This window comes from Camelus bactrianus, chromosome 13, assembly GCF_048773025.1.
Source record: "Camelus bactrianus isolate YW-2024 breed Bactrian camel chromosome 13, ASM4877302v1, whole genome shotgun sequence".
NCBI classification, from domain to species: domain Eukaryota; kingdom Metazoa; phylum Chordata; class Mammalia; order Artiodactyla; family Camelidae; genus Camelus; species Camelus bactrianus.
The window spans coordinates 589260-615986 of record NC_133551.1 but is presented as its reverse complement, the minus strand read 5'-3'; the positions used below and the strand labels follow the sequence as shown (position 1 = coordinate 615986).

Below are 26727 nucleotides of genomic sequence, written 5' to 3'. Positions count from 1 at the left end.
AGTGATATAAAAAAAGCCCTGATGGGTTCTGCTAGTGACTGAGACAGTGCTTGCTGGGATCCCTGTAAGAATTCAATCTGTGTTCCCTGGACCATGTTGAAATCTGGGCAAAAGTTTTCCTGATACTGTGAAAACAGCTGGTTTCTGAGGTTCCTCATAGTCAACTTTTTCATTTCTTTGATTTGAAATAACCCAGGTCTAATACCAGCTAGGCCTTGATTCCATGCCCCTCCCATCTTTTTTTCCTCAATGACTGTGTGTGTATGTATTTGTGCATATGTGTTTCTTGGCCTAATATTAGGCTATCTGTTAATTGTAATACACATTTAATACTGAACTTCAATTCTAATCTTAACTGATTCTCTAAGACTAGGACATAATATGTATGCATATGTATGTGTATGTGTGTGTGTATGTATGTATATATACACACATATATATAGTTTGTTAAGAATTTTTAAGAATCAATATAAATTGTAAAAGAACAAGATTCAGAACATTTTAGAAATAGAGGAAAAGAGATATGAGTCAGAAAGTGTATGAGAATTGGTATCTTGGCTTCTGCTGGTGGCTCTTCTGGCAGTGAGATCTGGCGTAAGCCACTAACAGTCCAGGCAGGAGTTTCTGTTTTCTATGTGTTTAATGTAACTATCCTGGACTATATCAGAAAAGAAGATAGGAATATTTCATGTTCCAGATATCTCAGACTACGTTTCATCTTACCACTCATTTATCATCCAACAAATGTTTATTCTATGCCTACTGTGTGCAAAACACTGGACTGGTTTCTGAGGATACATTGGTCCATTTGATGGATCTGGCCTTTGCCCTCCTGGGGTCCACAAGTCTCCAAGCATTCCTCCAGGGACCGTTAGGCTGGACATGATAAATCAGTGGGGACTAACTAACCAAACCCCAGTGTGTCCCCACACCAGAGTTCTCTTTGTCTTTGTCTCCTGAATCCTATGTATCCAAATGCAGGAACACCTTCCAATTATCCACTTATTCTACTAATTTATCTCTGCTAACTTCTTTATCTCCAATTCAGTCTCTCCACCAAATTGTTTTTGGAGGATTTAAAAACAAATAAACATGTGCCCTCAAGAAACTTATAGTTTTAAAAAAAAATTGAGGCAAATATGTAGCTGGATGTATGAGCAAATTCAGGGCTGAGTAAAATCTCCTAGTAAAGGATATTGACATGGTTCAGAGCCTATGACTCAAATATGCTTTATAATAGCTGAATATAACCAGGTCACCTTATGAAAAAGAGCAGTATGATAATAAATCAGGCGTCATTTATCTCATTACAAAATTGAAGGGCAAAAGTAGTTGGGTCTTACAATGGTAGATGAAAGAGTGGGCTAAAGTGGAGAGGACTTCCCAGATTCCTCAGAGAAATTGAGACCTAAAGGGCAAATTAAAAAAAAAAAACTTAAGGCTTAAGGAAGCCTGTTGTTTTTGTGAGCAGAATAGATTTTTGTGTCTGGTAAAGGCCTCTGTGTAACTGGGGGAGTTACAGACAGATTGATTACAAGTAAAAATGAGGGGAGAAGCATACTAAAGGATGAAACAAATATGTAAGTGGGTGTAAATTTTATAATTTTACCTTCATCTTTGAGTGAACTTGATTATCAAATAAAATGCCTGGATTTGCTTAATTTACTTAACCAATTCAATAATCAGATACAAAATTTTGTTCTTCAGGGTCCTCAAGGACACAAACACACAAAAAATATGTGTGCATTCTGACAAAACATAATCATAATGCAAATAATTTCTATTTATAAACTATTTTATAGTTCATGCATATCACTCAAACAGTGTATTACTGTCATTTCAAAATAACATGCTCTCTCCTCTGTAGTCTGCACACCTGAGAGTGACAGCATCTCTTAGCAGTCCCCAGTCTTGCTGAGTCATTCGGTTCATCCTCCTGTAGCTCAGGCATCATTCAGAGGCCCAACAGGTTGAGAATTGACAAGTGCTTAACTATGGATCCCTAACTTACTCTGGAGGAATGCTGTAAGACTGTGGACCTCAGGAGGGTAAAGGTCACATCCATCACATAGACTAGCACATCCCCAGAACCCAGTGCATTGTTGTGCATATGACAGGCACCAAATAAATATTTGTTAGATAATAAATGAATGGGTGAAGTGAAGTCTGAGGCTTCTGAAATGCACATTTTCTCTATCTTGTATAGTGCAGGGTCCTCTCAAGATTTAATCCCTAGCTCTGTCTACATTAACATGTTCTTATTTGATTGAAGAATCAACACACTTAAAGACTGGGATTTGGAAGTGAGAAGGAGTACATGGAAGTGATTCAGGAAGACAAGGAAATGAGACACAAGTGGCAACATTTGTCAAAGTAAGATAAAAGAATACTTATTACAAGATTACTTATTATATTTCTCATGTCTGTTCATGTCTTCATCTTCACCTTCTGGTAACATATACATCCACGTTGAATTGAGCCATTTTCCCCAAATCGAGGATCTTGTGACTTTGAAGTACCATAATATCTTGAGATTTCTTTGATAATTTTTGACCAATGGGTTCTAGAGATGCTGGAAACCCTGACAGTATAAAATAACAAGACAGTGTAAAAACATGAGTCAGAAAATCATGACTGCCTTTAGACATAGCTACTTAAATATAGCATGGTGACTAAAAGTATGGATTCTGGAGCAAGACTACTTAGATTCAAATCCTGACTTTGCCCTTGTGAGCTGTTTGATTTTTGTTGTTAATTAATTTCTCTGTGCCTTAGGTTTGTATTTCAAAAATGAGTTGTGGTGAGGATTAAATAAACAATACTGTTAGAGCAGTTCTAGGCATATAGGAAGTGCCATATTAATCTTAGCTCTTGTCGTGATCATAGGTAAGTCACTTATCCAATCTGGGTTTAAAGTTTCCAGGTATAAAATGAGAGATTTTGACTAGATTTTCTCTAAGGCCCTCCTGAACCTACTGTTTGCAAATGCTTATAGTCCATGTGCTTTTCTACATATATGTATGTAGTTTGTGATAGGAAAGTGCATGATTAGTAAATGCTTTCCTTGATTGATGCAAGGAGATGTTATTAGGGGATTGAGACTGTCTTCTTCACTAGGCCAAATTCCTTGAGGGTAAGAGTGTATCTTTTCCTCCTCAGGATCCCAAGGCCTAATGTGGTGCCTGGGGACAGTGGGTGCTCTGTAAACTGTTAATAGATATGGAATAAATGCCTATGTCTTGTGTACCCAGATATATGGGAATGGGAAATGGTTGTAACTCCTTCCTAGGCCTTATCTCAATTAAAGCTACTTACACCGAATATTCAAAAAACATTAGTGCTCTCTACTGGAGACATTCCTAGTACAGGAATTCAAGTTTGAGTTTTTGATGGCAAATTCTGATTTGAGTTCATAAGTCCTGGATTTGAGAAGTAGGGTATAGCAGATACACATAGTTTACTGTGTTGCAAGCACAGATTTGGTGTTATGGCAATGAGGATGGCATGATCAGCATTAAAATGCCAAGTCTCATTTCTTTGCCATGTATTTATGCATTTTTTCCAGAGCAGCTTTATCTATAGATTTGTACACATGTTGTGTTTGCTCTGATTCATTTTAAGGAAAAAAAATAAAAGAGAGAGAGACATAGCATTAATTGAAAAAGTAATGTTAAGAAAATGAAAAGACAACCCACAAAATGGTAGAAAATATTCACAAATAATATATCTGATAAGGGACTTGTATCCAGAGTTCATAAAAACAAAACTAAGCAAAACAATAGGATTTACATTTCTCATTTAAGTTATTATTTTCTCTACACCTCAAGTCTTTATTTTTGTCATTACTGTTTTCTTTTTCATTAATTGAATATTTTCTAATATTACTTTTTAACTTCTTTAATGAATTTCTTGCTATATATTTTTAGTTATTTACTTAGTGATTGCTTTAGGCCTTACCATATATGTCTTATCAAAAACAGTTTCACAATTACACCAGCAATTTCAGAGAATTTAGAAACAGCATTCCCATATAGCTCTACTCTCTTTTCTTTCTTACTGTGGTATTCTTGTCATAGGTATTATCTCTATGCATGTTATAAGCCCAAAAGTACATCATTATAATTATTATTCCTTTATGTAATTTTATGTCTTTTAAAGAAGCTGAGAGGAGAAAAGAGAGCAAGTTTATACGTATAACTTTTTTCTTTTTTTTTAATTGAGTTATAGTCAGTTTCCAGTGTTGTGTCAGTTTCCAGTGTAGAATACAATTTTTATGTTATATGTATAATTTTTCTCATATTAGCCTTCTTTCCATTTCAGGTTCTATGCATTGTTTCCTTTGGATTCAAGTGAAACATCTGGAGTCAATTCTTAACCCAATGTTGGTTTGTTCTCACCAACCTCTTTGCCATGCTATTGGAAAATATATTACATTTCTGTATGTTATATGCCCACAAATACAATTAAATGTATACTGCTTTATGATTTTTAAACAAGATAAGAAAGGATAAGAAATAGGCAATTATACTCCTTTATAATTGCATAATTACCTTTATCAGTGTTCTTTGTTTTGTGTGTGTGTGTATTCAAATTACTGTCTTGGGTCACTTGCTTTCAGCCTGAAGAACTAACTTTAGTATGTCTTGTAAGGTAGGTCTACTGGCAGCAGATTCCTTCAGATTTTGTTTTCCAAATGTCTTTTTATTTCATCTTAATTTTAAATGATAATTTTGCTGGATATACGATTCTTGATTAAGAACTTTTAAAATTTGAGGGCTGAGAATAGGTTATCCTATTGCCTTCAGCCCTCTACTGTTTCTGATGATAAGTCAACTGTTAATCTTATAGGAGTTTCCTTAAGCAAGATGTCATTTTCCTCTTGCTGCCTTCAAGATATTCTTTGGCATTTTTACTATGTGTCTATTCATGGGTCTTTCTGAGTTTATCCTACTTGCAGTTTGTTGAACTTCCTGGATATGTAGATTTAAATTTTTTAGGAAATGGGAATTTTTTAGCCACTAATTTTTCAAATATTTTTCTGCTCCTTTCCTTCTCTGTTCTTCTGGTGCTGCTTTTAGATGTCTGTTGGTATACATTAGTGTCCCACATTTCTCTGAGACTTTGCTCATTTTTTCTTCATTCATTTTTCACTCTGTTCTTGGATTGCATAATTTCTATTGATCTATTCTTAAGTACTTTTACTTTCTGCCCGTTTAAGTGTATTATTGATTCCATCTAGTGAATTTTTAAATTTCAGTTTTTGCTCCTTTCAGTTCCAAAATTTCCATTTGGTTATTTTTAATAATTTCTGTCTCTTTATTAATGTTCTCTATGTGATGTGACACTGTCATCATGCTTTACTTCTAAAATCATGGTTTTCTTTGTTTCTTTGAACATATTTATAATGGCTTCTTTTCTCACATCTGTTCTCTCCTGCAGGTGGCTTTATTGCCTGCTATTCTTCTGGTATCTAGGCCATAATTTCCTGCTTATTTTGCATGTCTCATATTTTTTGGAAAATGAACATTTTAGATATTGCAGCAACTTTGGGTACTGGCTTCATCTCTCCCCTCTTTCAGTGCTTGTCATTGTTGTTAGCTTGTTTACTTGTTTAAAGACTAACTGGATTATTTTAGTGTTGTCCATTCCCTTCTCTTCCTCCTCTATCCCCTAAACAGACACAGGGTAAAGCCTCTGATGTTTTTCCTCAGGGATTCATCCTTGGACATGCCCAGCCACTTTGGGATAACAAGGTTTTAGCAGGACTTAGGCAGTGTTTGTCTAGTTACCTGACCACACTAACCTATGAAACGCCACTAAGTGCTGGTTAAAAGCTCTACTGTTCATAACAATGCCCTGGAGAATAAATTATTTACACCCTAATCCAGTCAAATTCAGGCTGCTATGAAGGGACAGTTCCTGATGGTCAAAGTTTGAAATTTATTCAGACTCTAGTTCTTGCAGCTGGTTTCTTATTTTTCTCCAGGAACTAGTTGGCTTATCATTTAGCCTGTATCTTCAATGAATTTATCAGTCTCCTCCCCATTGCCTCTCACCAACACTTCTACTCTTTTTGAAAGCACACTTAGATTTGAACTTCATATGCTGTTGCAAATAAAGTTGGCTCCTTTGGGGAGATAATTTGAACTCTCTTTTCTATGGTCTGCCTTTCCTCCGAGGGAAAATCTCTGAGCCACAACTCTGGTGCTGGAGTAAGGAACAATAGGTCAATTCTAAGTGACAGCCCAGTTTGAAGAAGTAAATGCTCAGTGGATATATGGGCAAGAGCCCCAGGTGTCCTTGGCTTGTCTCCCTTGGCACAAGCCCATGTCCTATGAGCTGAGTCAATAGCAATTGGGACCTCAATGTCCTACCATGCCCAAGGTAGAACCTTTGTCTCATGAGAGGAAACGTGGTGGAAGAATGGGGCCCCCACCTGTTGGCTGCAGTAGTACAGAACTTTGCCTCAGCAACAAGTATCTAGGGGCAGTATGAGAATTGCTAATGTCATGTCTTTCCCAGGAAGACAACCCTCCAACCAGGACCTGGGGGGAGTCAAAAAATTGTGTTCTTGGTTGTACAAGTCTGGGTGGAGTTCCCAGCTCAATGAGTCGAGAGGGGAAAAGTGCGGATCTTCAAATACTAAAGACTCATCATTTTATGGAGCTTTAGTAAATATTCTTGAGTAAATGTGTCCTCATTTGCTGTATATGTGTAGCGGCATTTCCATTTGTGTATGCTCATAAGGCCAACTATTTTTAAATGTGTTTTAAAAATAGTTTTCATCAGTTTTTTTGAGGAGTGATTCTGAGTTGCACACCATCGTGCCAGAAGTGGAGCCAGGAAGGGGAAACTGATACAGTATAGATTAGCATTCTCTTTAACTGAGGGCTTGCTGTATCTTTGGTTGATAGTGGAAGGCCTAAGATATATTTGTAGTATTAAAAATAAAAATTAAAAAATAATTTTCTAATGTTAGTATGTTAGAAGCAAAGCCTAAGATGGCAATTCCTGTAGATGATTTGTTGCTTGAATCCTCTGAGAAGAAATCTTTAGAGAAGTGGAGACATAGGAGGATGCAAGTTCCCAGGCATTTCTCAAGGGAGATCATGTAAGCATTTCTAGAAGCCAGCACTCAAAGCATCTTGGGATGGATACTCTGCTGTAAAGAGACTAAGAGAGTTCAATATCAGCTATCAAAATCAACCTCATAAAAATAATCATATTAAAGATTATGTAGAGTAAAGAAACTCAGTGTAGAGTTTACTAACAGCTGCTCCATGAACCCAAATCAACCACATAAACAAAATTGTAGCAACAGTAATAAAAATAATATAACAGCCACTCTTATTGGACACTTTCTACCTTTAAGGAAGTACACTTACTATCTCTAATCCTCATGATCACACAGTAAATTAGATATTATTCCTACATTTATGCAAGTGAAGAGATTAGACTTAACATCTTCTAGGTCACTTAGCTTGGTTCTAGAGCTTAGTCTCAGATGCAAGCTCTCTGACTCCAAGGCCTGTCCTCTGTCCATTACTTACACAAAACTGTCCAAAAAGGGGTGAAGAAATGAGAAAAGAAAGAAAAACAAAGGGTAAAAATAGATAAGAGAATAAAGTGGTAAGGAAAAATGTATGAAAGTATAGTCATGCATGGGAGTGCCAGGGCAGGATCAACAGGTTCCCCTGTAGCTCTTCATTAGCACAAATACCCTCCAATTTGGTCTAAGCCTTCTGAGGTGAGCTTCATCAAGGCTCAACAATGCTGAACCCACAAATCCTTTCAATGTAGCCCTATTTCTACGTTGGGTTTTTGCTGAGAAGTCTGAGGAAAAACTCCCTTAAACTTTCCAGAAGCCCAATTGTTTGAGAGCATCTATGATACATACTGTATCTCCTCAGAGAGTCTTTTTCTGATTATGTCATACTCCAAGGATGCAACTGTAATGATTCTGAGGTTTAAGGAAAATAATCTTCAGTCATGTCCTTCATTTCATATTTGACCCCTCCATCTTTTTTCTTTTCTTTTCTGGCAACACCCTGGATTTGTTCTTTGCTTGGAAACCATTTATGAATTTAATTTTAGGATCATTTCCCTTCCTGGGAACTGCTGCTTTGTGTCTTCCTATTCCCCTTCCCAAAATTGAGTTTATGGTCTCCATAAGATTATATATCATGACAAAAGTATCTTACAAGTCTCCTTCAACTTTCACTGCATTTTGCAAATTTTGATGAGTTGTATTTTTATTTTTATTTCATTGAATACATTTTAAAATCCCTCTTGAGACTTATTTGACCTATGTATAATGTAGAAGTGTGTTGTTTACTATCCAGGTATTTTAGGACTTTCCAGCTATCTTTCCATTGTTGATTTCTAGTTTAATTTCACTCTAGTCTGAGACATACATTATAACATTTCTGTTCCTTTCAATTTTTAAGGTGTGTTTAATGATACATAATGAGGTCTAGCTTGGTGAATGTTTCATGTTAGCTTGAGGAAAGTATGTATTCTGATGTTTTTGGTATTCTATAAATGTTGATTACATCCTGTAGATTCCAAATAGAAAAATCAATCAATATAATATACCACATTAAGAGAGCAAAGAAAAAAAATGGTCATCCAATTGATTCACAAAAATCCTTTGATCAAATTTAATAATTTTTCTGTTAAAAAAATACTAAAAAATTAGGAATAGAAGAAAACTTCCTCAACATGATAAAAATCATGCATGAAAAATACACAGCTACATCCTACTCAATGATGAAAGACTGAAATCTTCTCCCCTAAGATAACAAAAAAGACAGTAATGCCCATTTTTCCCTCCTCTATTTAACATAGTATTAGAGGTACTAGCCAGTGTAATAAAACAAGGGAAAGAAATAAAGGGATTTAAAATTGGAAATGAAGAAATAAATTCTCTCAACACACGACAAGATATTAAATATAGAAATATCAAAGATTTCACCAAAAAATAGAAAAAATAAACGAATTCAGCAAATTTGGAGGATACAAAATCAACAATTAAAAATCAGTTGCATTTCTATACACTAACATGACAATTCAAAAAATTAAGAAAGCAATCCCATTTAAAATAGGATCAAAGTGATTAATTAAAAATAAATTTAGCCTAGAAGAAGAAAGATTTGCATACTGAAAACATTGCCAAAAGACATTAAAGAAGACATAAAGAAATAGACATCCATGTTCATAGGTGGGAAGTTTTAATATTGTTAAACTGTCAGTACTACTCAACAGATTCTACAGATCTCATGCAATTCTTATCAACATTCCAATATTTTTTCCAGAAAATAAAAAGTTCTAAAATTCATAGGGAATTTCAAGAGATCCCAAATAAACAAATAAAAAATCTTGAAACAGAAGAACAAAGTGGGAGATATCATACTTCCTGATTTCAAAACTTAGTACAAACTATTGTAATCCAAATAGACATATAGACGAATACAGTAAATAAATCTTCTCATATGCGGTCAAATGATTTGGTAAAGGTGTCAAGACCATTCAGTGGGAAAAGCACAATATTTTCAACAAGTGATACAGAGGAAATTCGATATTCACATGCAAAAGAATGAAGTTATACCCTTACCTTCCTCCATATTCAAAAATTTACTCAAAATAGAACAAAGATCTAAATGTAAAAGCTAAACAAAATCTCTTAGAAGAAAACGTAGAGGAAACTCTTCATTCTATTGGGTTTGGCAATGATTTCTTGGATATACACCAAAGGTGTTTGTAGATAACAAATGAAAAAATAGATAAATTGGTTTTTACAAAAATTTAAAACTTTTGTGCATATCAAAGTACAATATCAAAAGAATAAAGGGTAACTCACAGGATGGGAGAAAATGTTTACAAATCATACATTTGATAAGAAATTAATATACAGAATATATAAAGAACCCTTTAACTCAGCAACAACAAAAACAAAAACAAAGAGCTCATTTCACATATAGTCAAGGACTTGAAGACACCTTCCCCAAATAACAAAGATAAATGGCCAATAAGTACCTGAAAAGGTGCTCATCATCATTATTCATTAAGGAAATGAGATACATTTCACACACATTAATATGGTTGCCATTTCTTTAGAAACAGAAAACAAATTTTGGTAAGGATGTAGAGAAATTGAGAATCCTGTACATCATTGGTAGGAACAAATTGAACAGCTAATGTAGGAAACAGTATAACTATTCCTCAGAAAATTAAACATAAAATTACCATTTGATTCAACAGTTCAACTTCTAGTTATATATCTCAAAAGAACTGAAAGTAAGAACTCAAATATATAGTTGTACACCAATGTTTATAATAGCATTATTCAAAACAATACAAAAAAATGGAAACAATCTAGTTATCCACTAACATATGAATGGGTAAATAAATTGTAGTGTATTTGCTGGTCAGAATGGCTGTCATCAAAAGAACACAAGCAACAAATATTGGCAATGATGTGGAGAGAAGAAACCCTTGGTGGGCTCTTGGTGGGAAAGTAAATTCATGCAGCCACTGTGGAAAATAGTATGGAGATTTCTCCAAAAATCTCAAAATATAATTACTATATGACCCAGATTCCACCCCTGGGTATATAAAAGCAAAACCAAAACCAAAACCAAAAACACTAATTTGAAAAGATACATGCATGTCAATGTTCATAGCATCATTATCTACAATTGCCAAGGTATGGAAGCAACCTAAGTGTCCATGAACAGGTGAATGGATAAAGAAGATATGATATACACACACAGAGAGATAGATAGATATAGATAGATATAGTATGTATAGATATTTATTGTATACTACACACACACACACACACACACACACACACACACAATGGAATACTATTCAGCCATAAAAAATGAAATTTTGCCATTAACAGAAACATGGATGGACTTGGATGGCATTATGCTAAGTGAAATAAGTCAGACAGAGAAAGACAAATACTATATGATATCACTTTTATGTAGAATGTATAAAATACAACAAACTATTGAATATAACAAAAACAACAACAAAAAAGGAAGCAGGCTCACAGATATAGAGAACAAACCAGTGGTTACCAGTGGGAAGTGGGGCGGGAAATTAAGGTATGGAGGAGTGGGAGGAGTGGGAATAACACACTATTGAGTATAAGACAGGCTACAAAGATGTACTGCACAACAAAGGGAACATAGCCAGTGTTTTGTAATAATTGCAAATTAAGTGGAAATGTGAAAGTTCTATAATAATTAAAAATTAAAAAAATAAAATAGAGTGTAGTACATTCTTACCATGGAATGTTATTCAGCCTTAAAAAGAAGGATATTCTAACACAATTTACAGTCTAAATAAACCTGAGGACATTATGCTAACTGAAATAAGACAGTCACAAAAAGAAAAATACTATATGATGTCATTATTATGAGGTATCCAGGGTAGTTAAATTCATAGAAACAGAAAGTTTACTCACACTTACCAGGAGCTTGGGGAGAGGGAAATGGAGACTTGTTTATTGAATACAGAGTTTCAGCTGAGCATGATGCAATGGGTTGGAGGTAGATAGTGATGATGATTGTAACATCTATGTGAATATACTTAATTCCACCATATTGTACACTTTAAATAGTTAAAATAGTAAATAGTTGTGCATATTTCATCAAAATAAAATAATTAGGTACTTTAAGTGGGAGGGAAATAGAACTTGATTGTCTGCATTGTCTATATTAGTGGACAGTCAGCAGGGGCAGAGAGAGATTGGGGCCTTAGACCAAATATATCAGGGGAGGAATTCATTACTCATGTTTTATCAGGGACTGTTTCCTGGGCTAAGAGTGAGCACCATATTCAATGCAGCCTGGGACCACTGTCCACAAAATAGTGGTCAGGAAATAAGATCACATTATCTGAAGTAAAAGGAATTCCATCCAAATAACACTGTTGAGTGGCACAACCACACTTCCATGGAAAAAGAGACACAAGGAAGAATATTCCAGAGTTGTCATATCAGTCCTAGTACAGTCATAGAAACAGAATCCACTTTAGTTTGTTTAAACACAATAAATTTGTACAGGTGATAAAGGAATAGAGATCAAAGAACACAAAATTCTTCATCAAAGCCTTTACTTTTTGGCCTATAGGTAATGAGGGATATTTATTACCCTTTGAAATAATAAACAAATGTCACACTTATTCATACATCCAACCATTAATCTATTTATTCATTGTTTCAATCACCATGCACTCTAGGTTTTACCTTACTTTAAAGTTACCATATTTGGTCCTTAGGGCTCTATAATACACAATTATATCTCCAGGCAAGATGCACTAACTTGAAACCAAACTTAAAAAATGACTATTTGGTTGCTACTTAGATTCTTGATCACTACACATAAAATATTTATATATATACACACACACATACACATACATACACATACACATATCTATATACACACACACATCTATATACACACACATAAATATATATACATGTATATAATTACAATATATATTTCTGCCTAAATAAAATTATGTAAGGCCCATACACAGTGTAAGCTGCATGAGGACAAGATCTTTGCTTTTCTCTATTTACATAATCCAGAACAATGGCAGGGAGGACATAAGAATTTAACAATGTAAATAATTAGAACCAAGCATTCCTTAATGAGGATTAGAATAGATGTGTGAATAAATTGTTAACTACTTTTTAAAGCCTTTTTATTTTTCTAAGTGACCATAGTCAGTTTTATTATTTTTTATTGAAAGAAAATAGAAACAGTATTTCAAAGAGATATCTGCACTCATGTTTATTGCAGCATTAACCACAGTAGCCAAGAAATGAAAGCAACCTAAATGCCAACACATGAATGGATACAAAAGATGTGGCACATATACATATACACAAGGGAATATTATTCAGTCACAAGGAAGGAGGATATCCTGCCATTTGCAACATCAATGGACCTTGAGCACATTATGCTAAGTGAGATAGGTCAGAGAAAGAAAGTACAGTGTGATATCACTTGCATGTCGAATCTAAAAAAGACAAGGCTTCTCTTTGCTCTTCAATGCAGGGTGTGTCTAGTCCAAGGGATTAGAACATCTGCTTAAGTCAAGCTCTCAGTGGGAACAGATATACAGATATTTCTGTAGAATTGTTTACTTTTCCATTAAACCCCATGATACATTGGTCACATATTCATTACTATATGGTTTCTTCTTTAAAAGGCAAAGCCATTCATTCTTCCTTCTGAACACCTGAAGCCACGACTAGATGGAGTCATTTAAATTCTCCAGTGGAGATGAGTTAACATCCTCGCAGAGATACTGAGACTGGTGAATAAGGTCACAGAGGGGGAAACTGTACCGAAAGAGTTTCTTCTGCTCCTCTGGTCCCTAAGTCAAATTAGAGACCTTAATCTAATATCTAAAATCCAAACAATCTATTATCTCAGAGGTTTGGGGTGATCATGGAATTCTGGCAATCGAAAACAATCACACATGTGTCAGCTTTTTGTTTTTACAGAAGTTTCTTACTAAGTACCCTCTGTGCCTAAACATACACTATGAAGATGTAAAGAAAATACATATATATATATATAAAATGGTGTCTGTCTTCAGACGAACTATACTTTTATTTGAAAAAAATACTAGACCAAGTTAGTTGCACCTGGGCCAAGACTGTGTTCATACCAGGATGTCATGTACCTCTAACAGGGAGACTGTGATGTCTTTTCAGGATCTGAGCATCACTCCTAGCTTGGATCCTGATTCTGAGAGTCCTTGAAGTGTTTGGGCATTCTCATTTCCCAGCATATGGATCCAAGTACATTTCCAGAGGTCCCTTGGAGAGGCACTGTGAAAATCATTATCATTTATCCTCATCCCAGAGTTGCAAGGTCCTCTCTCCTGGGATCCTGCCCTCCCCTCCAGGTGATAGTTCCATCATCTGAAATTGGTTTAGACCAAGGCTACGGATTATAACCTTTTATCAATGTTACCTCTCAGCTTCCTATAAATATCCTTGATTCCAATGGTTTCCTCCCCATTCTTTTTTCTCTACAGACACCTTGTTTTATTTGCCATCTTCAGAATTTTCTCTGGTCATGTCTGCTGGCTGCCACTCAAACCAAATTATAGACTGAATGTTTGAATGTGTTCTCCAAAATCTATTTGAGGAAACCCCAACTACCAATGTCCCAATGTGCTTGGAAATGGGGTTTGGGAGGGATTAGATAATGAGTGTGGGGCCTTCATGAATCTAATTAGTGCCTGTATAACAAAGAATCATGAGATTCATTCTCTCTGTCTCTCTCTCTGTCTCTCTCTCTTCACCATGCTAGGACACAGTAAGAACCTTGTCATCTGTAAAGCTGTAAGAGGACCCTTACCAAGAAAATAACAATGCTGGCACAGTGTTTTTGGACTTACAGACTCCAGGACTGGGAGAAATAAATGTTTGTTTTGTAAGCCACACAGTCTATGGTAATTTGTTATAGCAGCCTGAGCTAAGACAAACCACGATGCTCATTACTCTTATTGTATGTACTTGAATTCTGATGTTTAAATGCCAACACCTGGCCTCTGTGTGTCTGGGGTTTTCATTCCCCATTACTATCAAGGCATCCACTTCTGCAGTGGTGCATCACCCCTTCTGTACTTGTCTACAGCAGAGATGCCACCACTGAACTTAAGGATGATGGGAATTCCTCTCACCAGTGAATATTCTTAGTGTTTTGTAATTTGTTTCTAAACACTGTAAAAGTGTAATTGAAACCTATGAAGCAAAGGTTACTGTTGTTGAGATTTCAAGGGGTAACAGGAAAGTTCATACCTTATTTTTGAAGCAAATATAAGGGATTAAAAACCAAGGCCAAAGCAAAAACAAGATTAGGATGCAAACGTTATTTTCTAGTATTCTGATCTTAGTCTTAGACCCCTCATTAAGCAGGCTAATGTCATTTCTGGAAGCAATGAGCAATTCCATTTATTCACATTCCATTTACTATTTTAATTATTAGTATTTTAGTTTGTTTTCTTTGTTATTCGAGACATAACACAAGCTAACATTGCAAAATTGAAAATATAGAGTATATAATGAAAAGCATGTGTCCTTTCCATCCCTGATGCCAAGCTGCCCTTTCCAGGAAGAACCAATGATACCAATTTCTAATGAATCTTCCAGAAATGTACTATACATACATGTGTATGAGTGCCCAAAATAATTGCCTTTTTTTTTTTTTACGGTGAACACATTATACAAACTGTTTTGTGCCTCTTTTTTCACTCTACATTCTATCTTCCAGATTGTTCTATATTTATACGAATAGAGCTCCACTATCTATTTACTAGCAACCTAGTATTCTAGTATAAATGCATGCAAAATATATATTACCAAATTACAAAAATGAGCATTAAGTGGTTTCCAATCTTTTGCCATTAGAAGTGAAGCCTCAGTGAAACTCTTGTATATATGTACATACACATATATATGATTTTGCACACATATATATTTCCTAAAACTGAACAAACTATATCAAAGTGTCCATGCATTTATTCTATCTAATGTGGGCCAGGCATCAGTATTCTCTAGAAATCACTTTTTATATTTAAAGCATTGCTGGATGAAAGTGAAAAGCATGCACATCAGAAATAGGCCAGAGAACATACATGTATATTATATTATATATCTGATTTCTTTACAAGGAGAGCTACTTCTTTTTAAATAGTGAGCTCACTAATTTCATAACATTACAAAGAATGTTAGCTGGGGCAGGCAATAACGAAGCGATCCTTTTGCCAAGGTTGTCCAAGGCTTGTGCAAGCAAGGAACTATCATCATTTTTAGTATCAACAATTCTCTCTCCCAAATCATTTATCTCTGTCCTCATCTCCTCACATTTCTTTCTAAATCCTTCAGTACACAGATCTTCTTGGACCTAAAAAAAAAAAATGAGGAAGTAAGTAAAACTTTTTAAATCCCCCATTTTTTCAAGGATTACATTTTGTCAAACTTTAAAACTTTGTCAGACTATCTTTGTTTTATTCCTAAAATTGTTCTCTCTTAATCATGAAAGGAGACTCTTGTAACAAGGAATATTTCCTGGTTTGGACCTAAATATTAAGAGGAAGTGTAGTTTACAGCCTTAATAATATTCATATACCTTAGGGTTTTGCCAGGAGGCTAAGCCTGGCATGAGGACAAATGTAATATTTTCCAGTCAAAAAATGCAAATGAGAGGTAGCCTTGGTCTGACTGCACTAATTCTCAGTCCCACTCAGGATGACACTGTCACCCATATTATAAAAATCTGTTATAAACACATGGCCCCTAAATTACAGAAATCTCTTATAAATCATGTTCAGATGAACAATGAGAGAAATCCCTGCACGCCACATGATAGCTTGGGGATCTGTCCACACCTGGAGGCAATGCAGCAAGTGTAAAATCTATTATTTCTATGTGTTTTTAAATCTGGACATTTCTGGTAGTTTTATGTCAGCACAGATCTACCTCAGGGCCTTGGGCTGAGCAGGTCTCCTGGTAAAAGGTAGTAATCTTGGTAGAGCATACTAGTTGTTGTTCATATTAAACACACATAGTTGGAATATCTGTTCAATCAAGCCCTGTGAGATCATTTTAAAATTCTCTAAATGGCTATTCAACCCTATTTATATTCTCTGAGGGCTTGGAGTAGAGGGGGGAATACTCATCCTGAACTCTCCAAAGTCTACTTACAGAGCCGAATTTAAAGGTTTTGGAAGGATTCAAAGGCTTCAGGGTTTTAATAAATCACAAGCAGTAGATGCACTTGTGATCTCTGCATGACCATGCTGTAACCTTCACCCAACCCTTCCTGGGGTACCGGGGCAAAGTTATCAAGCTCTACTACTGCCACAGCCTGATTCACCTTCAGCTGATGCTCCAATATCTTGTTTGGCTCTCCCAGCAGGTTTTCTCTTTCTCTCACCAGCTTCTCCATCATCTGGACTATGTGTTTCTGGAGACTTCTCTTCTGAGCCTCCACCTGCTGCTGCTGCTCCTGCAGTTTCTGATTCAGCAGCTCCTGTTCCTTCTCAGCTGTCTCCTTCCAGGTCCGCTCTTCTGCCCCAGGAAGGTATTAGAGAGGGAAAAAATAGGCAAGAATTGGCCTCCACCCTCCTGAGCTCAGAGGCCAAACCAAATTGAAGAGAGAGGTAGGAAATCTCTGAAGTCCTCCCCCCCACCCCATGTCCACACCATCGAGAGCACACTTCAGAATGTGAGAGAAAAGGCTCTGCCTGTCTGGCATCCAATCACAGTTTCCTTTGCTGTTTCCAAATGCAGCAGGGTTGCTCCACAGAAAGGAAGGAAGCTCCGATATTGGGAAGGTTTTGCTCTCACACCTGTCAGAGGGCACTGCAAGAACATACGCATCCCACTGTGAGCCCAGCCCTACCCCGTACCTGCTATGGCCTTCTCCCCATCAGTGAGGGCTTTATCTGCCTGCAGGATTTCTCTAGTGCCACCTGGGACTGCAGAAACCTCTGGAGGAACTCATTTGCCTGAGGAACCAAGGAGGAGCACAGAAATTAGCTTTCCAATAGGGAAATTAGTGCTGCAAAGACAACTAAGTCCATGTAAATTTTGCTTCAAGTTTAAAGTTCCACAGTGGTTCCTTACAATGAGTCCAAGCTCCTTAGAATGACCTGTCTCTCTCCAGTCTCTTGCCCAGTGCTACTTTCTTCTCCCCACTCTAGAATCCAGCCAGTCAGAATCATGTTCAGTTCTACAAACCCCAAATCTCTGGTGCTTTTACATATCTGCTTTACCAGTGTGAAATAGTGCCTCTAAATTGTGCTGCTGTTCTCCTCTGCCACTAGCTGGTTATAACTTTAGACAACTTATTTTAACCTGCCTATGCTTCTCAGTTGAGATCTTTAAAATGTTGATAATGTAGACGCTTCTTAATGCTATTTGAAAGATTAAGTTAAAGAGTCTAGGGAAAGAACTTAACACTTTGGCTATAGGAAACAACAGTTCAATATATATTAGTTGCATTATTATTGTTTATTATTATTATTATTATTATTATTATTATTATTATTATTATTATTATTATTATTATTATTATTATTATATTTGTTTCTAACACCTAAGTAGCTCTTTCCTGAGTGTTATAGCTTGCCTATGTAGTTGACTTCCTGTCTCACTTGTGATCATCCTTGTGTACAAAGACTGACTTGTAAATTATCAGTGCTCAACACGTCCAATATGTTTTTGAGTAAAAAAAAAATGAATAATTTCTGTTCTGTCTCTTGTGGATTTAAGAAATCTGTACTCAAGTTTGGGAGTTGACATTTGTACTCTCTTCAGGAATAAATAGCATGCAGTGAACCTTAAAAGCCACAGCTGTTTGAATGGCCCCATACACTCTCTTTATGCATGCATGGAGCTGCACTCTCAGATTTTCAGGAGACCCCTTTGAGTACTCTGTAGGTTCCCCATGTTTCCCTTATTCCTCACCTTCACTCCTTTCATGGTCACTTGGTAATATTCCTTTTAAATAATTTCCTTTGCTTTCCTGTAGAGTTCATGACCTCCAGGAACAGAGAAAGTTCCTGCTGAGATACTTTTTATTAGTGCCTTTGAAAGCTGATCAAGTTTAGTCTGGCAATATTTGATTGATGTCTCTTCATTCTGCATCAAGAAATCATCTTTCTTATTCTTTATGATTTCCTAGAGGGAAGAAAGATAGAGGGCTGTCACCAGAAGCAAGGAACAGAGGAAGTAAATTTCCAAAGGATCTGGTAGAAGAATTGGTCTAACTGTGTTCCTCATGAGAAAAGTATTCTGTTGGAGGACATGTAATAAAACAGCAGTCACAAGATTTGATTTATTCACAGCTCTGAAAACTCTGGAAGACCATGGGGAAGTTCCCTAACCTCCTTTGGGTATTTCATCAGAGCTGTTGGAGTTGCATTACCTAATCTCTCTGGTTCCTTGAAGCTGCCACATTCAGTGATTCTGTCTTCAATGATAGATACAACAAGGAGCAACCTAAGCTGAAAGTGGCCTGAGATGTGGATCTGAAAAGAGAAATTTTGGTTCCCAGCCATAGGAGTGTGTTCACAGAAAAGAAGACAGCTAAAGAATGTCTTGGGTGTTCTGGACAGGCTTGGAATCCACAGAAGTATTTAATTCAAGAGGATATCTATACTGATTTTTCATTGAAGGTCAAAGGGAGTTCCAGATAAACTGCCTGAGTTCTGGCAGTCAAAAAAGAAGGAAATGTAGTCCTTTGAAACTCTGTCCCTCATGAGAACATGGACTACTTTATCCTTGAGTGAGAGATGAGCCATGGGACCGGTAACAACACTTCTAGGCTTCATTCTTCAAGGGGAGGCGACATAAAGTAAATACTAAGACAGATTACCACAAGGTTACTCTGGAACTCCTGCTTGTCTTCCTTGAAGGAGTGCTCCATGAAGACTGAAGGGGCTTCCCTCTCACAGGCAGCATGCTCCTCCAGCAGCTCCTGCAGCATGTCTGTGGGGAAGCTCACTTGCTGGGCTATCTGCTCGCTGTAGTTGTTGTCTGCCTTCTGAATGGCAGCTGAGTTCTCCAGCTGGGCCAGAGTTGTCACTGGGTTCTCCAAGCGAGGTACTGCTCCACTATTGATAGTATCCAGGTAGGTCACAACCAGAGTCCTCAGCCCTGAAGAAGCCAGGAAATTTAGGGGCTAAATATCAAGTTATCAGTCAATGGCTCCAGGATTCTGAGACTATGCTTCTAGGGTCATATACACATGCACACACACAAACACACACACGCAACCCTACCTCCTTCTACTATTATCACCTTCATTTTCCTACTGACTCTTCATTTTTATGGTTTTCCAGGCCACAGGACTAAAAAAGTTAATATCTACTTCTATCTAACATACTAGGGGCTACCTGGAAAATACAGTTTCTCATTTTAAAAATTGAAAGCAACACAGATTACATAGATAGACAGATGAGGCAAAGTGTACCATGTTTAATTTATTCCTAATTCTGAGGCTTTGAATGGATTTTCAGAGATTTATGGGCTAATATTTATTTTTGGACCACTCTAAATTCTCAAAATATCTTTTGAATTCTCCTTGTGAAAAACACTTATTGTATAGGACTTTCTTTGAAAACATGCAGTATTCTGTTTTTACACCAAGAGAGTGATTATATTCTAAGTGGAGGTTGTTTTCAGATAAGTGGGAGTCACCGATATCATTGACAAAAGTTGCAATTTGGGGAAGGAATTTGTAAATCCCCCAAAGTGAGATAATTATAAAGTATACAGATTTCTTCATGGAGTATAAAAGTCTGTAAAATCAGAATCCTTTATAGAATCAAACAAAAATACTAGAAAGCACATTATATAAAATATTCAACACATAGCAGTCCCCATGGAAATGGGAAAAAGAGACTCACCTTTCCCAGTGACTATGATTCCTTCTGTGAGGGTCTTGCTCCTTGCATCAGTGAAGATGTAAGAACAGAAATTTTTTGTTTGCTCCTGGAATTTAGGATCCAGTTGGTCTTCAGATACCATCCCAATATTGGCTAGAATTTTTTTTTCCTATGTTGGCCAGTCAAAGACAAAACACTTCCATCTTGGAAATAAATGCCTGATGCAGTCTCTGGGTAGATTGGATGTTTGGGCTTTGGGATTCTTCCCTGAGGGACAGAAAAACAGGGATTAGAGTGTGTAGAGTCTTGAGGCGAGGGGGTTACAGGTGTTCATGGCAGGGATTTGTGTGTCTTTGCCATTTCTACACATAGAACTGTTTTAACATAGACATTCAATACTTCTTTGCACATCAGACTTATACCAATGATATAACTGCAGAGAAATTTAGGGAGACATCTGATCCAGTAAAGGAAACCTATGGCTGGTCTCTCCAGACATGCACATAGTAGAGTGGTTCCCTATGATGTGTTTGCTTAACTAGCAGCTAAAAGGATGAAAGGTCACATGAAACTTTCTGCTCAACTCAACTTCATGTAGGAATTGAGCTGTGGAACCAAAAAGGAGAGCTACAAACAAGGGATCATGGACAGTAATTGGAATATTAGGAATGACATCCTCATTATTTAAGAAAAACTGTTTTGATGCTAAAAATAATTGATGCAGTGTTATGTATTTATTAGTAAAAACCTCTGAAGTATAAATGTACCTGAAATATAATTTTAAGGTATCACCACTAATCTATAAACTCTTTGAGGTAAATGTATATATCTGGTCCTCTCCTGCCAGCCAATTTCTTAATAGCTGTTTTGAGAAATCATAAATAGAAACGTGAAAGGAAGAATGACTAAATTGGGATTGATATTTCTCTCAAGGTTTCAATAGACACACATCCTTGGAAATGTAACCCATGAAAATAAATTTTTACCTTGTAATTAATTCATGGGTAAACATGTGTGAATTAGGAGAAAGCTATGATGTGGAAGGTAAAATGAATATTCTAATAATTGTCAGTATTATTGAAAAGGCATAGATTGTAAAGACAGTCACTTCTTCAGGTTTATTTAGAACATACAGTCATTTTGTAGATGATATAATTATACAGGATTAGAAGTTTTCTAGCCCTCTTTGAAAAGAATAATATGTGAAATCTATATTTTGTTCATTAGATAAGCTTTTCACTGCAGTTTCATGTCTAACAATTAGCTGATTAGTTGTTTTCTTCAACAGAGAAAAATTGATGGAAAAGGAAACACAGTGTCCAGTCTTTAGAATGTTTCATCACCCATGTAAATCTGGATGCTAAATTTAAAGATGTATAAAAAACAAATTGGTTTTGAGTAATTTCACTTTACACTTTACTTTTCTTGAGTAAACTTCAACTGTAGCCCCTAGATCTTTGCAACCCACTTTCCAGCCACCATTTCCACAGACTTTGATTTAGTTTCAAATACAAATGCAATCACAGAGATGAGGGATATTGTTTAGTAGATCCCACACTCTATTGGACCGTACACTGCCCAGGCCATACTCTGATACCTGGAATCAGCTTCAGGGCATTCTCCAAGTACTCATCTTCTGTGATAGGCTGACCACATAACTGCAGCTCCAGGGTGAAATCCCATACAGTCCAGATAAAGTCTGGAAAGAAATTCACAAATTCTGTGGAATCTTCTACTCTATCAGGTGTTTGAGAGGACTTTGCCCTGATGTTTTCAAGCTCTGTCGCATAACTAACATTTGGTTAGGGAAAAGAAACTCACTACCAACAATTCCCACATTTCTCTAGTATAAAAATATTATAAACACACTCTTTTGCCATGGGTCCCCTCTGTTCCACCCAAGAAACTAAATGACAGGAAGGGAGAGACTGACTCTATCCTCATCCCCATGAATTCAGTGAAACATGGTGGTTCAGGACCTGGAAGGATACTGCAGATGCTCCAGGGCCTGGTGGTTGATGGTGCTCATGCTGTTCTAGACAAAGCTACTGCAGAGAACCACGGCCAGGGCAAAGATCCATGAATCCTTCTTAGACTCATCCTAGAAAGCACATTAGAACAAGAGAGTTAGAAGTTTACCCCTACATTAGAAATTCATCTGTACACTTCTTCAATCATGATTTCATTTATTATTTCAGCTAACATACTCACCATGCAAAGAAATTGCTTGAAGACAGATGTAAATGCAGATATCAACTTTGACAATTACAGAGACATTTCTTGTGTTTGCAAATTTTTCATATATAAAAGGATTCTAGTGTTCACAGTGCTTTCTTTTTCCTCAATTGGATAAAGTAAAATAACATATACAGAAAAACTAATACAGTACCTGTTGTGTAATTAGGAATTCAGTGATGAGTGTGGGCACTTATTCATTCTGCATATATTTATTAATCAGAGTCCATATAAAATATACCATAGTTGGCATAACTGGGTATTTAAATTATATGCAATCAATAAATACTTGCAGGAAGATACTAAATATCCCCCACTGTTCTTAGATTTTAAAAAAGCAATGCTAAAAATAAAAATTTTCTTTCAACATGATTATTTCAAAGCAGTGGACAAACATCCATAACAGTAAGTGCAAAAAAGATAGAAGTATCTGTAAAAGGCTTACTCTCAGTAATGTATATAAGCAGTGAAACCTATAGCTATAACACTAAACTAAAATTTAGAAGTCTATCAAGGAAGAACAGAGCTATGAAATTTGGAGAAAGAATATGTGATCTGAAAGCTTCCTCAATGTCTTGAGCTGAATATTAAAGAACTGGTAAATGTGGAACTGAAGAAATGAAGGTGATCCCATAGACAGGAAAACCCAGAGAAACAAAATTAGAGATGGGAGAAGACAGGGGTCTTGTAGTTAGAACAGAGTCATTTGAGGGCAGAGGGCAACTGGAGAAGTTAAGGTGAGTTTCATGCAGCCTAATCAAGGGCCCTAAAGCCCAGGCTAAGTTGTATAAATCATAGCATTGTCTAAATGATGGCATAAACTGGAAATAGTTTTTTTTTAATTATAAATGACATGTAAAGTTGCTCCCAGTGTAAATGCAAAAACTGTGGTTTATGTTGAGAAGATTCTAAATGGGAGTTTGGGGGGATAAGAGTCTATTCATTACTTTCTTTCCCCAAAACCCAGTTTTTAAAAATAATCAATTAGGATAAGAAGAAGTAGCAGTTATGACAAACAATTATTTCAACAGCAAGATTATATCATTGTTTGATATATGGCTTTAAATATAAGCAGACTTTCTAACTCCTGTTGAGAAAAAAGACAGAGCTATAAAAATGTAGGTACTATTTCCAAATAAATCTCAAAACGGGGAAAAGAGGGATAGTTCATTTCACCCATTAGCAGAAAGCTAAAACACCAAAAATCCATTTTAAAATGTTTCTTGTAGGACAAAAACTTTCTTTTATAGAACTTGCACATTCAGAGGTGTCTCACAGATTTCCAGAACACTCTGTGAGTAGTTGATGAACTTCATCATAGAAAATGTAAACCCGTCTCTTAAATCCAACCCTCAAATACACTCTTCACCTTGTAGCTAAGAAGGTGAATCAGAAATTTTTCCTCACTCACAGATTGATACTTCTCTTTCTTAGTTATGCTTAACTGTAAGTTCTCAAAACCAGTCAGGTGCTGCCTGGATTGCCTTTCAAAACTGAAGGACTTATTCCCCCAGCTGTTGGGAGTGCTGGTGGAAGACAGTCTTCAGGTGTCAGCCCTCTTAATTAGAAAGGCTTCTGGAGCAGCTCTTCAAAAATGTATCAGCACCCCTTTCCCAAACTCAGGCTAACTCAAAAAAGCCAATCCAGCCATGAGCTCCCATGAAATTCCCAGAAATTGGGGATTGCAATGCAATGTAATTTCTTCTTCTCTCCAGCCTGCTTCTTTCCCAATTACATGGTATTAAATCTGACTGCAGATAATGTCTTGTCAATTGAACTAAAGACTCTTTTAGGGCAGGACATTTACTTTGGTCACTGATATCTACAATCCTAAGTCCAAAGGCCTGGAACTCAGCCGTTCAATAATGACTTACTAAATGTAATCAAGTCATCCACACAGTGCCAAGAAATAAAAGAATTTATCTAAGACACTATGATAACTTACCTAGAAGTGAGATTCAAACAAAACATAGTTTGCCTTATTTACTATAATTGATTTCTAGATTTTACAGATTAAAGCAGTAAAATTTCTAGGACCATGGAGAGATAAGGGGAAAATCCAGAATAAAAAGGATTTAATTGTGAATTTCTGCTTTACCATTCACACATCCCCCAGGCTCTAATTGTGCAGAAGGACCACCAGAGTACGATTGGGCTTGCATGGGTGAGGCACACACCACATCCAGATACCCTTGGTTTCAGATTGCACTGTAGAGCCTAGAGGAAAGCCTGTGAGGAGAGGGGAGAAAGCAGCATTTAGTTAGAGCAGATAATCTAAACCACCAAGGGGCTACAGAGTCAGATCTATTGGAATGTCAGTATCCCAGCATACGAGTTGGTGCTTTCTCCATTTCCTCAAGAATGTCCTACTTTGTGTGTCATCTGTTTCAAGGAGGAAGGAACATTAATTGTGATAAAGATACCAAGCAAGGGCTCAACATAGAGGCAAAGGGGAATCCATGAATCAGACAAAATGGAAGTCACTGATAACCATAACAAGAGTATCTTGAAAGAACAGTGAGGTTCAAAGCCAGAGAGAAATGGACTGAAGACAGACATGGGAAGAGAAAAAGGTGGGAAAAAAATCAAGATTATATTTTTTGTCAGAGAAATTTTTCAAAAGTGGGGAGAGGTGTTAGCCACAGTAGTATATGACATACAGGAAATATTTTTAAGATTATAGACATTTGAACACATTTATATGTTGATGAGTATAGTCCATAAAAAAGCAAAATGTGTTTCAAGAGCGAGTAGACACAATTGCAAGAGTCCAGTGCTTAAGCATGTAAAATAAGGTAGGATTGTGAGAATTGGTAGGAGAAATTTTGCTTTACAGGAATAAAACATACAATATGATAATGAATTACAGTAAGACAGTGGTTAGCAGTGAGAAATAGGAGTGGAAAGTTGATTTGTTAAGAGAAGTTTGGTTCTCCCTACACAAGATCAGGACAAAAATTAAGAAGCTGAGGTATTAGCTAGAATCAAGCAATTGGTCCTTGACCCAGTACAACACTCACCATGATTCTGACCTGCAAGATGGTTCATCAAGTAGGATTTGCCTGTATGATACGGCCCTACGATGGCCACCACCAGCACTGGCAAAGAAATCTCACCAAGAATCTGCAGAGATTTTTGGTTCACTGAAAGCACCTTGACACTTTCCAGCAGACAAATGGGGTCCATCATTTTGGGTCTGGATGCCATGGCAACCTGCCAACCTAGAAGAGCTTCTTAGTGGAAATCAGATTATAAAGTCATTCTCTAACTCAGACTTATACAAAGCATCTATCAACATAGGATAAGGTAAGTAAGAGTTCTGTGCTTTCCATGAGACAAAATGTAACCTAGAATTAGCATACTGCAGAGGTTTTCCCCCATCAATCCCTCAAGTCTCTCATGATATTGGTAGTGAAATAATATAATATCACTCTCCAAACTGTTATTTCAAAATAATAATATAATTAAAGTTATTGTTATGATGCACTGAAGGCCTACAATATACCAAGCCCTTTGATAATAACTTACATATCCAGCTAAACTGATATTCACAAGAGACTGAAAGTTAGAAATTAACATAACTACTTTGGAAATGAGGTAAATGGTTCTCACAAAGGCTGAGTGAATGTCATTGAGAAAGGATTGAAAATCTACATACTTGAGCAAAATGACAGACTAGCAAACTCTAAGCTCTTGTTTCCCCAAGGAGATATAAACAACAACCAAAATACTAGCTAGAATAACCTTACAGTAGTTCCATAAAACAGTCAAAGGTCCAAAGCAACCAACCAAATACCAAATCAAGAAACAGCCTCATTCAAAATGGTAGGAAATTCTGTGGTTTTTCTGTTGCCCTCGGTCCCCATTGTGGTAAGGTCTTTAAGGAAGTGGCAAATTATTTCCCAATTCCCTCCCCTGATTCAGAGAGAGGGAATTTTATAATGTTCTAACCTGTCAGGGCTGCCTCTTCAGGTCTCTGTTTCACTTCACATGAAACTCAGGGAAGGGTGGCAGAGGGGGAGGTGGTGGTAAAACTTGGATATCAGGTGGAAAGAAGCA

The 26727-nt window shown here is 36.5% G+C and overlaps 1 pseudogene; it reads right to left on the bottom strand.

The window, feature by feature from the left end:
- Nucleotides 1–15121: 15121 nt before the first annotated feature.
- On the bottom strand, nucleotides 15122–26031 carry LOC141579668 (guanylate-binding protein 6-like; annotated as a pseudogene).
- Between the last annotated feature and the right edge of the window lie 696 nt (nucleotides 26032–26727).